General features: G+C 37.8%; 2 long non-coding RNA genes across 3 annotated transcripts; both read left to right on the top strand.

The window, feature by feature from the left end:
* Window positions 1–6,462, top strand: LOC108944673 (uncharacterized). Of its 2 annotated transcripts, none has more exons than XR_011414292.1 (4): window positions 1–134; window positions 291–358; window positions 492–586; window positions 4,942–6,462. It is a non-coding gene; the product is annotated as an uncharacterized lncRNA (long non-coding RNA). The 2 variants fall into 2 exon arrangements; XR_011414293.1 differs by having other exon boundaries at window positions 2–134; window positions 297–358.
* Window positions 6,463–9,706: 3,244 nt separating this feature from the next.
* LOC108942944 (uncharacterized) lies at window positions 9,707–15,212 on the top strand. The gene is made up of 2 exons (XR_001966835.3): window positions 9,707–14,247; window positions 14,907–15,212. It is a non-coding gene; the product is annotated as an uncharacterized lncRNA (long non-coding RNA).
* The last annotated feature ends 838 nt before the right edge of the window (window positions 15,213–16,050 follow it).

Raw genomic sequence — 16,050 nt, forward strand, 5'->3', positions numbered from 1 at the left:
AAAAAAACTGAAAGAGATTCACAAAATATTTTTTGTATGGTAATTCCTTTCTTCGTGATGAAAGAGATGCAAATTTTTGCTTTCTTCCCCATTCTTTGATTTTGAGCGATGTGGATTGTGGGTTCATATCTATGGTAATTTCTCTTCCCCATTATTTGACTTTCCTTTTCTGTGTTTCTTTCTTCTTGCATGTGGGTTTTAGGTTTATTTCCTATGTTAATTTGTGTTTTTCCTTTACTTATTTTTCCTCTAATTTGTGGCTTTTCTATTTTTCGATTCTCTACTGAAAGTAACAGAAATTTTGGTTGAATCGGTGTATTTTGAAGAAGGATATAACACTCTCTTTTGAATTCGAGATGTAAGTCCTCTTTCTCCTTCTACATTAGGTATTTTAGGTTGTAAAATTTAGCTTTTTCAGTATTTTTGTAGGTTAATTTATACGATTTTGGGTCTACTTAATTGACATATTTCCTCTTGCATGTGTATTTTAGAACTCCCGAGGACCTTAAGAGAAGACACAATTGTCACTAGCTGCTATTCCTCTTTCTGCTCTGCATGGTGTTCTGAAACAAGAATCAATCTCAAGGTACAAACAAATTTTTAGTTTTCTTCGTAGTATTGAATATTATTTTTTTTCTTTCTAGGTTTGTAATACAAAATGTGCAGACAATAGATTAGGTTTCCTCAACATCAATTCCGCTTTCAAGGCTAATGAATCAATAATATATTTTCAATTTTATTTGTCAAGTGATGAGGAATATATTAGAAGCTTCTAATCTATATAAATATATAAAGGAGGGACTTGGCAAAATGACGTGGCATCTCTTAAAAATTATCATTCATATTTATCTTTTTTCTTATATTTTTGTCTTTTCCCTTTATTAAGTCTCAATTAAAATTCTGAAAAGTCATTTTTAAAAGTCATCTTAATTGAAAAGACACTTTTAAAAGTCATCTTAGCTACTACATGTCTCATCTTCTTATCCCTCCTCCTTCCACGCCAGAGGCCCAGGGCTTCTTTTTTATTAACGTCTCCTTCTCTTTTCTTCTTTTTTTATTTGCTAGATCTAAATCTCTCTCTTCTCTTCTTTCTCCAAACTACCCAAGGTTAATCCCTTCGTCTTGGTTTCAAGATTTGTTTATTCACCTTTATGTTTTGTTGGTATTTTATCTAGCTTTCTATTTACTAATGGTTAAGACATGATATTATTTGCAGACCGTTTTGACATAAACTTATGTTTGTTCTCTTGTATCTTTGCTGCTATTTTATCTCTCTTTATAGTTAGTAATGGTTAACTCTTGATATTATTTGCAGATTATTTGTACAGAAATTTATCTCTAATTTTGTTCTCACTTTTATCGAATTTTCCTCATAATAGTCCTTTACGTTTATCCGGAGCGATGAGCCTTGCAACAATATTCTCTCTTTCATCTTCCTTTCTTTTGATATATTTAAATTTTAATTTATATATACCTTATGAAAGCAGCAACATGGTTAAATGTTGATATTATTTGCAGATTATTTGGACAGAAGTTTATCTACGTTTTGCTCCTTAGATGACTTGGAACTGGAGCAAGTAATTGGCTTAATCCAAACATTTGACTTTTATTGCATTTTATTCTAGAATTGACTTTTCATTTTTTATTGCCGATAGGGTTTATGAATTGTAATTACTTTTATTACATGTTCTTTGTGAATGAATGAAATTTTCCTTTGATTGCCTATTTACGTAGATTCTTTATTCCTTCTTGATTTTCTCATCCTCTTTAATTTTTAGGATTAGTTTGTTCTCTTTCCTATTTTAATGAGGTGGTAAGAACACGCAGGTAAATTACTAACCACCATGCTTACTAACCTTACAAAGGCAGAGGTGTGAATTATCTTCTTAATTCACATGGCTTCATCCTGTTAATGTGGAACTCCTCCTTTTTGGTGTGTTAATACTCTTTACGGATCCAATTTATCTTTTCTTTCTTTTTTTAATCTTTCTACCTTTTTTTGCTTTATGTTATTTATAAAATTAAAAATAAAAGTAGTCATTATTAAAAACACCAACAATCTTACTGAAGAAAACTAGACGGTAGTCAAAACATAGCCAAGCCCAGAACCAACTGAAAAGTTTTTGTCAAACGAAACCAAATTGCTGTGCTTTTAGTATGTCCTTTACAAGCTTCTTACGGTCTTATGGTTTATTCAGAATATGAATTATTCCATCAACAAATTGAGACGTGAAGTTACACGTTAGAGTTGATGTCATGAAACAATCAAAATTGATCTCATCGTACAAGAACTCAATAAACTAATCTCTTTTTTCTACAGTTTTGCTCTACTCAAGAAGAGAGGAGTGCTATTAAGTCATCACTTATTCAGTATGAGAGCTAAGTGAAGAAAAAGGGTATGTAGAGGTTAAACACTAAATTCAATAAGTTGGTTTAGAATAACCAAATCATTTACTGAAAATGGCTTGAATTATCAGCTTTGTTTGGGTTCTCTTCTTCCTTCTTTTAAATTAAAGTGGTGAACATTTTGTTTGGTCTAAGAGTAAATGAGATGGAATACAACAATGATATTATCCTTTTTCTCATTTTTGTCATAAATATTTTAATAGAATTTAATGTTTACTCAATGTTGAGATTAATATACCAATGAGGACAATAAATAATAGTGAAGATAATAAAGGATTGTAGTAATAAGGACAAGTCATATATAGCATTGAGTCCTCTCCCTTAAGAAGATAAATGCTTACTAATGTGTAATATTGAATCATTGACTAGACTGGTTCAGGCAAATTATTTCTGCTTCAGGCATTTTTTTTTTCCGATAAGAAGAATTGATTTCTCAATGACTATTAAACTTCCTGTTTTTCTCCTCCTCTCTATGGAACTTATGGTTAAGAAAGAACATCACGGAACATAGCGAAAGAAACTGATTTCATCCCTTTAAGATTTCAAGTTTATGGATTTGGTATTCTAATCTTTTTAAGTTACTGGGTTTTAAGTTAATTATTTGTGCATAATTAATAAATTTTTAAAAGAAAAATACAAGATTTAAACAAAAGCTAATGGGTTCGGGTGAACTCATAGCCTGCTCTGTGGCTCTGCCCCTATTCATATTGAATGATCAAAACTTAATTGTACATCTAATCAAGAGAGGAAGTTACTGCAGAATGTTGTATTATACATTGCAGTTACTACAGAATGTTGTATTAATCAGTCCATCATTTACAAAACCTGAAATTATATTACGTATCAATAGATTATTATTTACTCTTCTAGATATTGTTGGAGGAAATATATATTAGAGAAATTTTTCAAAAATAGCCTAATCGGAGCAAAGTGGGATTTAGGGCTTCTACGTCTTTCTCTTTTACTTTGAGAAATGATGGACTCTGTAATTTGCGTAGAAATAGTGCAATTGCTATGAACGAATAGCCTATTCTTTGATGTTTTTACCTTGATTGTTTATTTATATTCTTGAAATTAAGATAATATCATAAAAATATTAATTACATAAAAAATAAAATTTTTGTTGATTTTTTTTTAATATTTAAAAAGTGACATTTTCTCAATTTTTATTTAGTGTTTTAAAATTTAGGTTCTCTCTCATTTGGATATTGTCTTAATTAATTAAACAATACTATTTTCATATGTCAAGGAAGATATTGCACTATAATTTCAACCTTCATTGATAAGATTTTTGGAAAGAGTATAATGTATGTTGTGGATTTGAAGGTTCTATACAACCATACGAATAAAAATAAAAAAAGCTACGCAGGAGGATATAAGAGTATAGCAATTAACCTTGAGGATGTAATTATATCAAGAACAACATGTGACATTATCATTAAAAAATATAGATTAATTTATTATTATAAAAATATAACAACACTGAAATTATTTGATAATATTATATATAATTTTTAACGATCGCGCGAAGCGCGGGCATACTCACTAGTATATCCATAATATGTTGATATTCTATCAAATTTCTATCAGTTTGAGCTGCTCCAGGTAAAATCTTTCAGCTACCTCATTGATCGGCACATTGTTGCTTCAAATATTACAGGTAGGAATAGAGATTTCTCTTTTGTTTCTGCACAATCTTGGGAGGAGACTCTCATTTTACCTCACTTCTGATCTATGATATTTTCGTACTGGATAACTTTAATTGTTAGCTGGAGCTATTATTTCATTGTTGTAAAAATTATAAGGAACAATATATGTAATTAAAGAAATTCCTGTTTTCTTTCTCTGGCTTTGGAAAATTCCAATTTTGTCGTGTTAGAACTTATCAAGGAATTTGCTATAGTAATTTTTATTTTGTACACGTTCTGCTATAATCTATGAATTGAGTATCTTGCGTCATTCTCACTGATTCTTATAGAATTGACTATTCTTATAACATTGGTCATTAAGAGTGTGTGTACAATTAGTGCCTTTGTATATGTGTTGTTCGGCAAAGCTAATATTTTATACTTATCGTTACTCCTATTTATAATTTGACGATCTTATTTCCTCCTTTCTTTAATGCTTGAGTTGTTTGTTCTCTTCTTTGCCGTTTCATATCAAAACAAAGTAAAAATAATAGTTCCAACTTTTATAGTGTTGGAGCAGGGCCAGCTCCACCTAGATAATGAAGCTTGCTTGCTTTACATAGATAATGAAGTGCTTGCTTGCTTTTATTATCTTCTTTAGGAATGTTTGTATTATCTTTGTGCTAAACACTGTTTTGATTCCAACACTAAAGTAAACTAGGTAATATTATTTTGTTGCATATACTAGAGAGCCATAATTCTCTTAACTAAACTATAAAATATCAGTAAACTGCCATCCTATATAATTATCAGAACTTTAACTTCACTTTTTATTATCTTACAAAATTTTATAATGTTATCGCATTGATAGCTTACTAAATCCTCCTTTCTCATGGAAATATTGTAGGTTATAGTAAATACTCTTGCTCGGAGAAGTCCTTATCGGTGACACACTAATCTGATTGTGGATCAGTTTCACTTCTGAAAGGTTATATATCAGACCCTTCCAATGGATAAATCTTGGATTGGAATGCCTAGAAATACAACAAAATATTTACTTGGTTTAAATCAATTTCTAAATTTTGCATTTAACAATGCAGCTATAGGAGATAGAATAAAATGTCCATGTCCGAAATGTGGTTTTGAAAAGTGGCAGACTAGAAGGATAGTGCACGATCATTTGATTAGCAAGCCATTCCCTCAAACTTATGTCACTTGGATTCTTCATGGGGAAACAAAAATGTTGGAGAATTCTAGAAGCACAGAGGTTATCCCAGATGCATTGTCTCTTGAAAATCCTATGGAATTATTGATAAATAAAGTATTCCCGGGTTTAAGGCATGAGGGCAATGATGCAGGTCCGTCACAAGTAGTTTGAGAAGAAGAAATGTTAAATGATATGCCTTCTTCAAATAACAAAGACTTTTTTGAGTTGCTTAGAGATGGAAGTGAAATATTATATGAAGGGTCCATGTACTCGAAGCTTGAGTTTTTGTTAAAGTTGTATCACATAAAGTGTTTATCTGGGCTCAGTGACAAGGGGATGACTATGTTGCTAGATTTACAGAAGGATGCATTTGGATTTGCAAAGATACCTAATTCTTTTTATGAAGCCAAGAATTCCATCAAAAAGCTTTGTCTTGATTATATCAAGATAAATGCTTGCCCAAACGATTGCATGTTGTACTGGAGAGATGATGCTAATGATAAAACATGCAAGCATTGTCATACTTCTAGATGGAAGCCATCTAAGAAGAGCAACAATAATCAGATGTCTACTACAGGAAAGAAGAAAAAGAAGCAAAAGATGACTGCAAAAATTTTACATTACGTTCCACTAAAACTAAGGTTGCAGAGATTGTTCATGTGCTCTAATATTCAGAGCATATGAGATGGCATGTGAAGGATAGTAACAGAGATGGAATCATGAGGCATCCCAGAGATGGTGAGGCATGGAAAAGAATTGATACTATTTTTCCTGAATTTGCTTCTAATCCTAGAAATATTCGATTAGGCCTAGCTAGTGATGGTTTCAATCCTTTTGGGATGATGAGTACTAATTATAGCATTTGGCCAGTGATTTTGGTTCCATATAATCTTCTACATTGGTTGTGTATGAAGAAACCAAATTTTATCCTCTCAATTATCATTTCAGGTCCACGTACGGCAGGGAATAATATAGATGTATATCTACAACCGCTTATTAAGGAGTTAAATGAGTTGTGGTGTGAAGGTGTGGAAACTTTTGATTCATCAAAGAATTAATGTTTAGAATGCGGTCAGCTCTTATGTGGACAATCATCGATTTTTTTGGACTTGAAATTTTATCTGGTTGGAACACACATACCGGTTTTGCATGTCCTTCTTGTAATTTTGACACAGAACCTTGCCGACTTTGTCATAGTAGAAAGTGGTGCTTTATTGGTCATCGCTGATTTTTGGAAAGAAATCATAAATTTAGATTGACAACGCTCCATTTATTTGGCAATTTGGAAGAGAGGAACCCTCCAAAGAAGTTAACTAGGTCAGATATTTTGAATCAAGTGGAAGAAATTGATGTTACATTCGGAAAACCAACAGAATTGAATGAAAGAAGGAAAATAAATCGATAAAAAGGTAGTGGGGAAAGTGCAACTCAACAATGGAGAAAAAAAAGCATATTCTTCAATCTTCCATATTGGGAATTCAACTCGTTGCGCCATAATTTAGACGTTATGCACATTGAAAAGAATGAGTTTGATAATATTATATACTCTTTGCTACATGATAAAGACAAATCAAAGGATCATGTTAAGACTCGAAAAGATCTACAAGATATGGTTATAAGTCACTATCTTGTAAACTAAGTTTTCTGAGAGCTTTAAACTAACCAATCTCTTCACTTAGTGTGCCACTTAGCCCTTTTAATGGAATCTTGATTACAATAACTTGACCTTGAGCACATTTAACACCAACCCAACTTCCTGAATAAGCCCAAATTGTAACGATCCGACCGGTCGTTTCGAGAGTTATAGCCCTATTTCTCCCATTTCTGCTTCTTTATGTGTTATTCAGCTGTATTGTATTGTATCAGGTTGGTTGGTTCACATTCGTAGTAGTTTCAGAGTGGAATGAGACGCTTAGTCTCCTATTTAGAAGCTTAAGTTGGAAAAGTCAATCGGATGTTGACTTATATATAAACGGTCTCGGATTCAGATTTTTATGGCTTGGTCAACTCCGTTAGGTGCTTTTGGAATTAGGAGCGTGTCCGGAATGTGATTTGAAGGTCCGTGGTAGAATTAGGCTTGAATTGGCGAAAGTTGGAAATTTGGCAATTTTGGTCGGCAGTGAAAAATTTGATATCGGGGTCGGAATGGAATTCCGGAATTTGGAAGTTTAGAAGTTTTTAGACTTGAATCCGATGGTAATTTAGTTTTTAGATGTCGTTTTAAGTGTTTCGAAGATTCGACTAAGTTCGTACGTTGATATATGACTTATTAGTGTGATTGGTTGAGATCCCGAGGGCCTCGGGTGAGTTTCGGATGGCTAACGAATTGATTTTTGGTGTTGAGAGTTGTTGATTCTACTGGTGTTGAGGCTGCTGGTATTTTTCGCACCTGCGGATGGGGAGCCGCAGGTGCGAGGTCGCAGGCACGCACGGGAGTTCGCAGGTATGGACGGAGTTGAAGTAGACTGGGTCCGCAGGTGTGTAGGGGAGGTCGCATCTGCAGGTCCGCAGACGCGGATAGGTTCCCGCAGAAGCGGAAGTGAGGAGGTCAGACAGCGTCCGCAGGTGCGAGGTCTTTTCCGCACCTGCATGGTCGTAGATGCGGTTATGGAGTGCAGGTGCGAAGTTGGGGGAATTAATGATTTTCCGCAGGTTCGGAGTTTCTTGTGCATATGCGGCACCGCAGGTGCGCATATTTGACCGCAGGTGCGAAAGCCCTGGGCAGAAAGTATAAAAAGAACACTTCGCGAATTTTGATTCATTTCCACCATTTTCAAGTCAGTTTTTGGAGCTTTTGGAGTGAGTTTGAAGAGAGATTCAGGGGGTGTTCATTGCGGTAAGTTGCTTGAGCTCTAATACTTCTATCTATGGTGATTTCCCGTTGTTTAGTCATTTAATTAATGAAAATTAGGGGTGAAAATGAGGGGTTATGGCTTGAAATTTTGGAGAGTTTGATGGGAGGATTTGAGGGATCAAACGATGTCGGATTTTGATAAATTTCATATGTATGGACTCGTGAGTGAATGGACTTTCAAGTTTTGTAATTTTTGTCGGATTTTGAGACGTGGGCCCGGGGGCGAGTTTGAGCCAATTTCGAGTTTTTGGTCTAAATTGGTGGTATTGTACTGATTGTGAATAGATTCGGAGCATTTGGAGGCCGAATCAAGGGGAAAGAGCATCGCGGGGTAGGAATATGATTGGTTTGAAGTAAGTAGCGATTGTAAATCTGGTGCTGAGGGTATGAAACCCCAGAATTTTGTATTATTTTACTATTTGGAGGTGGCGCACATGCTAGGTGACGGGCATGTGGGCGTGCACCATTGGAGATTGTGACTTGGTCCGTCCCGTATTAACTGTAAAGTTGAATATTTTGTTGAAACTATATGATTCTTATGTGTTTTAGAAAGAATTTCTGTAAATTGGGTTGGATGCCATGTTTAGGCCTTATGCCAGTGTTGTTTGGACCTTTCGAGTTCTTTTCTTGCTATCCTCTCATTAATTTTGATTGAAAATCTATACTCAGTCATGTTTGTACATATTAACAGCATAACTCAGTCTCTATTAGTCTATTTTGATGCATCATATAAATGTTGTTTGGGCTGAATACTTTATTTTTTTAGAGCCCGAGAGGCTGGAGAGGTATATGACTGAGTGAGGCCGAGGGCTTGATTTGTGAGGATACTTAAGGGATCGGGTTGCATGCCACAGAATGTTTGATATAGGTCGAGGGCCTCATTGATTTATGTCATGATTGGTTTGATATAGCGCTTGGGCTGAAGGAGCCCCTCCGGAGTCTGTATACACCCCTAGTGAGCGTAGGTACCTACTGAGTGTGAGTGCCGAGTGTTGAGTGACTGGGAGGCATGAGTGATGGCGAGGTCTGCCCGAGGGGCTGTATATGAGTGATTGTGAGGTTTGCTCGAGGAGCTATATATGAGTGATGTTGCTCGAGGGACTGATTATGATTTCATTATTTTTTCTCATCTTTGCATTGAGCCTTTGTTTGAAAACTGTTGAAAGATGTCTTTAAATGATTTTACTGGAACTGGATTTAAAAGAGCTAATTTGATTCAAACTCTGGTTTTAAAAGCATGCTGTATTTTACTGAATTTTTGTGATATGAACTTTACTTGCATTATTGCTCGTCACCATTTCTCAGTCTTTATTTACTGATGTTACTTAGTGAGTTGGCGTACTCACATTACTCCCTGCACCTTGTGTGCAGATCCAGGCGTAACTGGACATGGTAGCAGCTGTTGACTATCCCGATTGTAGATTTCTCGGGGATAATAAGGTAGCTGCTTGGCGATCGCAACCCTGCTCTTCTCCCTCTTATCTTTCTTTAGTTGTATTTAGCTATTTTTCAGACTATGTTAGTCTCGATGTTGTCAGACAATTTGTAGTAGATGTGCATGACTAGTGCACCCTATGTTGGGCTTTTCTTTTCCGCACTTTTGTTTTGATTTGAATTTCTTTACGAAGGTTTTTATGTTAAATAGCCTTGAAATTATCTTTGAAATGAAAATATCGGTTTGTTTTGGAAATGAGTCGGCTTTCCTAGTTCCACGATAGGCGCCATCACGATGGGGTTAGTTTGGATCGTGACAAGTTGGTATAAGAGCCTATGTTATATAGGTCTCAAAAGTCATGAGCAGGTTTAGTAGAGTCTTGCGGATCGGTACAGAGACGTCCGTACTTATCTTCGAGAGGGTGCAAAACCCTTAGGAAGAATCTCACCTTCTTGAATTCTTGTCATGCGAATCCATTGATTCAGGTAACTAAACTTCTATTGTTTCATTCTCTCACAGATGGTGAGGACTCGTACTACCAGACAGGGTGACCAGCCACCAGTACCACCATCCAGGCCCGGTCGAGGCCGAGGCCGCGGTCGAGGCCGTAGTAGGGGTAGAGGTGCAGCCCGCACAACTGCCGGGGCAGTACCTGTAGACCGTCTAGTTGCTCCAGACCAGGTCCCAGTCATTGATGCTTCAGCGGGACCAGCTCAGGCACCACTTGTGCCTATTGTGATTCCTAGCCTTTAGGAGGCCCTAGCTCAGATCTTATCAGTATGTACTGGCCTTGCTCAGGCGATCTCTATTTCAACGGCCACAGCTACTTCTCAGGCCGGGGGAGGCACTCAGACTCCCGCTGCCCGCACACTGGAGCAGGTTGTACAGGGGCTTCAGACACCGAGGGCACCACCAGCCCAGCCGGTTATAGCTTCTTAGGACTATGTAGTTCATGTTATGCCTGAGGATGAGCAGTGTAAATTGGAGAGGTTTGGGAGACTCCGGCCTCCATCTTTCAGGGGTGCAGAGGGCGAGGATGCACAGGGTTTCTTTGATAAGTATTAGAGGATGCTCCGGACAGCAGGTATTCTGGAGACCAGTGGGGTCTCATTCACTACTTTCCAGTTCTCTGGGGATGCATTCAGTTTGTGGGAGGCTTACGAGAGGCGTAGGCCGGTTGGCGCAATACCTCTTACTTGGCAGGAGTTCTCCGTTCTCTTTCTGGAGAAGTTTGTACCTCAGTCCCGCAGAGAGGAGCTGCGTAGATAGCTTAAGAAGCTTTGTTAGGGTGATATGTATGTGACACAATACGAGATGCGGTTCTCCAAGTTGGCCCGTCATGCGATCTGGTTGGTTCCCACAGACCGAGAGAGAATCGGGAGGTTTATAGATGGCCTCGATTTTTAGCTTCGAGTTCTTATGACCAGAGAGAGAGTGTCTGGTGCTACTTTTGATGAGGTTGTCAACATTGCTCAGCAGATTGAGATGGTTCACGGTCAGGAGAGGGTTGAGAGGGAGGCCAAGAGGCCTCGTGGACAGGGTGGATTCAGTGGTGCTCCTCATGGGGGTCAGTTCCAGCACGGCAGAGGCCGTCCATTCAGGCATGCTCAGTCAGGTCGCCCAGTTCACTATGGTGCATCATCAGGTCATGGTTCTCACAGTTCTCATCAGGGCCACTCATCACTTAGTGCCCTCCCAGCCCAGAGTTCGTCCCGTGATCTATCTGTTTAGGGCTCCACCATGCCAGGTTATTCTACCAGTTATCCTGGTACTAGGGGTTCCCTTCACTCCCCGTCTCTACCACACAGGGGTTGTTTTGAGTGTGGGGAGTTTGGGCATATGTGGAGGCAGTGTCCTTATCGTCATGGGGGTCTGCCACAGCAGAGGAGTCAGCCATCGACTTCAAAACCAGTTACTTCACCACCCGCCCAGCCAGCTAGGGGTGGTGGTCAGTCAGCTAGGGGTCGCCCTAGAGGGGGAGGTCGATCAGGTGGTGGTCAGGCCCGTTTCTATGCACTCCCGGCTAGACCAGATGCTATTGCTTCAGATGCCGTGATTACAGGTATTGTCTCAGTTTTTCATAGAGATGCTTCCGAATTATTTGACCCTGGTTCCACATATTCATATGTTTCCTCATATTTTGCTCATTTTTTGGATATGCCCCATGAGTGTTTAGTTTTATTTGTTCATGTATCTACTCATGTGGGCGATACTATTGTTGTGGACTGTATATATAGGTCATGAGTGGCGACTATTGGGGGTCTGGAGACCCGAGTGGACCTTTTGTTGCTCAGTATAGTTGACTTTGATGTGATATTGGGTATGGATTGGTTAGCTCCATGCCATGATGTTCTATATTGTCACAATAAGACCGTGACATTGGCGATGCAAGGATTCTTTAGGGTTGTGTAGAGCGGTTCTATAGATTATGTACCAAGTAGGGTGATTTCATACTTAAAGGCTCAGCGTATGGTTGAGAAGGGTAACCTATCATATTTGGATTTTGTGAGAGATGTTAGTGTAGAGACTCCTACCATTGATTCTGTTTCGGTAGTACGAGATTTTTCGGATATGTTTCCTGCAGACCTGCCGGGCATGGCGCATGACAGAGATATTGACTTTGGTATTGATTTGGTGCCAGGCACACATCCCATTTCTATTCCACCATATCATATGGCACCGGCGGAGTTGAAGGAATTGAAAGAGCAACTTCAGGAACTCCTTGATAAGGGGTTTATTAGGCCTAGTGTGTCACCTTGGGGTGCACCGGTTTAATTTGTGAAGAAGAAGGATGGTTCCATGAGGATGTGCATTGATTACAGGCAGTTGAATAAGGTCACCGTGAAGAACAAGTATCCCTTGCCTCGTATTGATGATTTTTTGACCAGCTTCAGGGAGCGAGGGTGTTCTCCAAGATTGATTTGAGGTCCGGGTATCATCAGCTGAAGATTTGGGATTCAGATATTCTTAAGACAGCTTTCAGGACCCATTATGGCCATTATGAGTTCTTGGTGATGTCTTTTGGGCTGACCAATGCCCCATCAACGTTGATGCATTTGATTAACAGTGTATTCTAGCCCTATTTGGACTCCTTCATTATTGTATTCATTGATGACATCCTAGTGTACTCTCATAGCCAGGAGGAGCACGCTCAGTATCATAGGATTATATTATAGAGATTGAGGGAGTAGAAGCTTTATGCAAAGTTCTCCAAGTGTGAGTTTTGGCTCGGTTCAGTAGCATTCTTGGGGCACGTGGTGTCCAGTGAAGGTATTCAGGTGGATCTAAAGAAGATAGAGGCGGTGCAGAGTTGTCCTAGACCGTCCTTGTCCATGGAGATTAGGATCTTCCTTGGTTTAGCGGGTTATTACCGTCGCTTTGTGGAGGGATTTTCATCTATTGCATCGCTCTTGACCAAATTGACCCAAAAGGGTGCTCCATTCAGGTGGTCGGATGAGTGTGAGGAGAGATTTCAAAAGCTCAAGACTGCTTTGACCACAACTCTAGTGTTAGTTCTGCCATCAGATTCAGGTTCTTATATAGTGTATTGTGATGCTTCGAGTATAGGCATTGAATGTGTTTTGATGCAGGAAGGTAGGGTGATTGCCTATGCCTTTCGCCCGTTGAAGACTCATGAGAAGAACTATCATGTCCATGATCTTGAGTTAGCAGCTATTGTTCACGCCTTGAAGATTTGGCGTCATTATTTGTATGGGGTTCATTGTGAGTTCTATACTGATCACCGGAGTCTGCAGCATGTGTTTAAACAAAAGGATCTTAATTTGCGCCAGAGGAGATGGTTGGAGCTTCTTAAGGACTATGATATTACTATTCTATACCATCCAGGGAAGGCCAATGTGGTAGACGATGCCTTGAGTCACCGGGCGGAGAGTTTGGTGAGTTTAGCATATCTTCCAGCAGCAGAGAGACCCTTGGCATTGGATGTTCAAGCCTTAGTAGGTCAGCTTCTGAGATTGGATATTTCGTAGTCGAGTCGGGTATTGGCTTGCGTGGTCTCCAGGTCTTCTCTTTATGACCGTATCAAGGAGCGTCAGTATGATAACCCCCACTTGCTCGTCCTTCAGGACAGGGTCCGGCGAGGTGATGCTAGGGATGTGACTATTGGTGATGATGGCGTGTTGAGGATGCATGGCCGAATATGTGTACCTAATGTAGATAGTAAATTTTGTGTTACTAACTGCAGTGCGAAAGTTTCAGCACTTGTTTTATAACAGAAAAAGATATTATTCTTCTATTGTTTTCCCTTTTTAACTTGTCAATCACTGATTGAAGTAAGCACACTGGCTTTTGGTGTGTAATGTTTTTAGGAAAAAATTGAACTAGCATTGAGCTAAAGCACCGTAGATGAGTCTGAAATTTTGCCTAATGATATTGTTGGTAAGGTGTTGGGAAAAGAGCACTCTGGAAGGGTAAGGTGCTTAGGATTAGGAGCTGTTCCTGGCAGAGCTTTTAGACAAACAAGACCTCGTTATAGTGATTTGAATGCTTCAAGTTATAATAATGGTTCATGTTCTTCCCATGCCAAGAGAAGTACAATCAAATATTGAATGCTCACAATCAAAGCCAAGAGAACTACAGAGAAATGATGAATGTTAACACTCAAATGATGAATGTTTTTAAGGCGTATATGATAATGAAAGAAAGGAAGATACCTGAAGAATTTGCAGGGAAATTTGTTTCTCCTCCTCGTTCAACGGTAAGAATAATTCATAACTTTCTTATTTAATTTTGTAAAGTATGATTGATCAGTCCAAGTATTACTCTAAATTATGATACCTGAAGAATGCTTTCTTGCTTCTTAGATTCACAAACTTTGCAAGTCAATTTAATCTTTTCCATTTACATATTAGAATAAAAGAAGTTTATAGTTCCACAAAGCCAACGTCCTTTCTTTCTTTCTTTCTTTCATTCATATTCCCTCTAGTTGTTCCGCTTTTTTGACATCCACTCTCTCGAGGCTTGTCAATCTTGCGCTTTTACTATCAACTGGAAAGATATTTCAGTAGCCAATTCTTTTGAATTGATCACTAAAAGTATGAGCCAAAGACATTTAGCTATTTGTGTTGCAGGCTATCTGAAATTGTTTTCTTTATGAAACAAAAGTGTGGCAGCATAAAATTTAAGAATAATCACTTTTTTCAACCTCCAGTTATAGTTTACTTACACTTTTGTGCTATGTGATGTTTGACATACCTAACAACATTAGATGTGTCCTAACTTTGTGCCATAAATATTCTCTTGACTCATAGATGGCTTAGATAAGCTACTGATACTTGACTGAAGCTAAGTGATTATTAGTTACGATATTATTGAGGTACTTTTTGTTAATTATATTTTATTTTGATTGTTTTGTAGCCAAGTGATGCGGCTTGAAGATCCATTTCACCCATGGATATAAGATGATCATCCGGTGGAAGTAATCCTAACGACAACCATTGAAGTTGCTTCCAAATATATTAGATAATTAACTATCATACTCGATTGAATGGTCATAGTAGATCTTTTGTCCATAATGGTTGGGGTGGATGTTCTATTTAAAGTTAGTTTTAAGACTAATTATAATATTTATGTTTTGTGTTTAATAGTTGGAGTAGTTGTGTTTAAAGCAAAATTTTGAGACTAATGATAATTTACTTTAATGTACTTTGTGGTTTATTAATATATTGATGTTACTTTTTCCAGTAAGCAAATTATATAATTTTTTGATGCTTCATTATATTAATATAATTGAAATTGGATTAGTTGTGGAGTAACATTGCAAAAAACAAAAAACTTCAATGAATAGCGGAGGTTATAACTGTCGCTATTTAACCAATAATAATAATGTGTTCTATATTTATGGGGGTAAAATAAAAAACTTGCGGGGGTTTAGACCTCCGCTATTTTTTTAATATCTAACAGCCAAACTACCCAATTGCGAAGGTTATACCGCCGTTAAGTACCCGCCGCTATATGATAACGGTGGTCTCTCAAAAAACCCCCGCAAATTGGTTGCAGCGAATATTATTGCGGAGGTTTTGGAAACCGCCGTAAAAGTATATTGAGGAGGTTTCTGACCGCCGTAATATGTAAATAAAACCTCCGCAAATTCAGCATTTTTTTGTAGTGACTCCACCGAGGTTAGCCTTGATAGTTACTGTGTACCGATTGTGGTGTACTCATACTATGCTTCTGCATATTTTTGTGCAGATCCAGGTATCTCGGATCGTGCTGGTCGCAAAAGAGTTGATCCAGAGTTGTGAAGACTTTAAGGTATACCTGTTGTTTTCGCTCGTAGGCCTCAAAGTCACCTTCTATTATTTCTTTATTGTTGTTTATGTATTCCAAGCAGTGATGTACATTTTGAGACTTATTATGTACGTCTTGCAGAGCTTATGACTCCGTATTACCGATTTTGGGATATGTGACTTTTGCATTCCGCTTTTGGCTATATTATGACATTTTCCATTTTTTATTTAATAAGTTGTTTTATTCTGTTTATCTCATCATGCAATAGTCT

This window comes from Nicotiana tomentosiformis, chromosome 2 (genome assembly GCF_000390325.3).
Source record: "Nicotiana tomentosiformis chromosome 2, ASM39032v3, whole genome shotgun sequence".
In the NCBI taxonomy this organism is placed as follows: domain Eukaryota; kingdom Viridiplantae; phylum Streptophyta; class Magnoliopsida; order Solanales; family Solanaceae; genus Nicotiana; species Nicotiana tomentosiformis.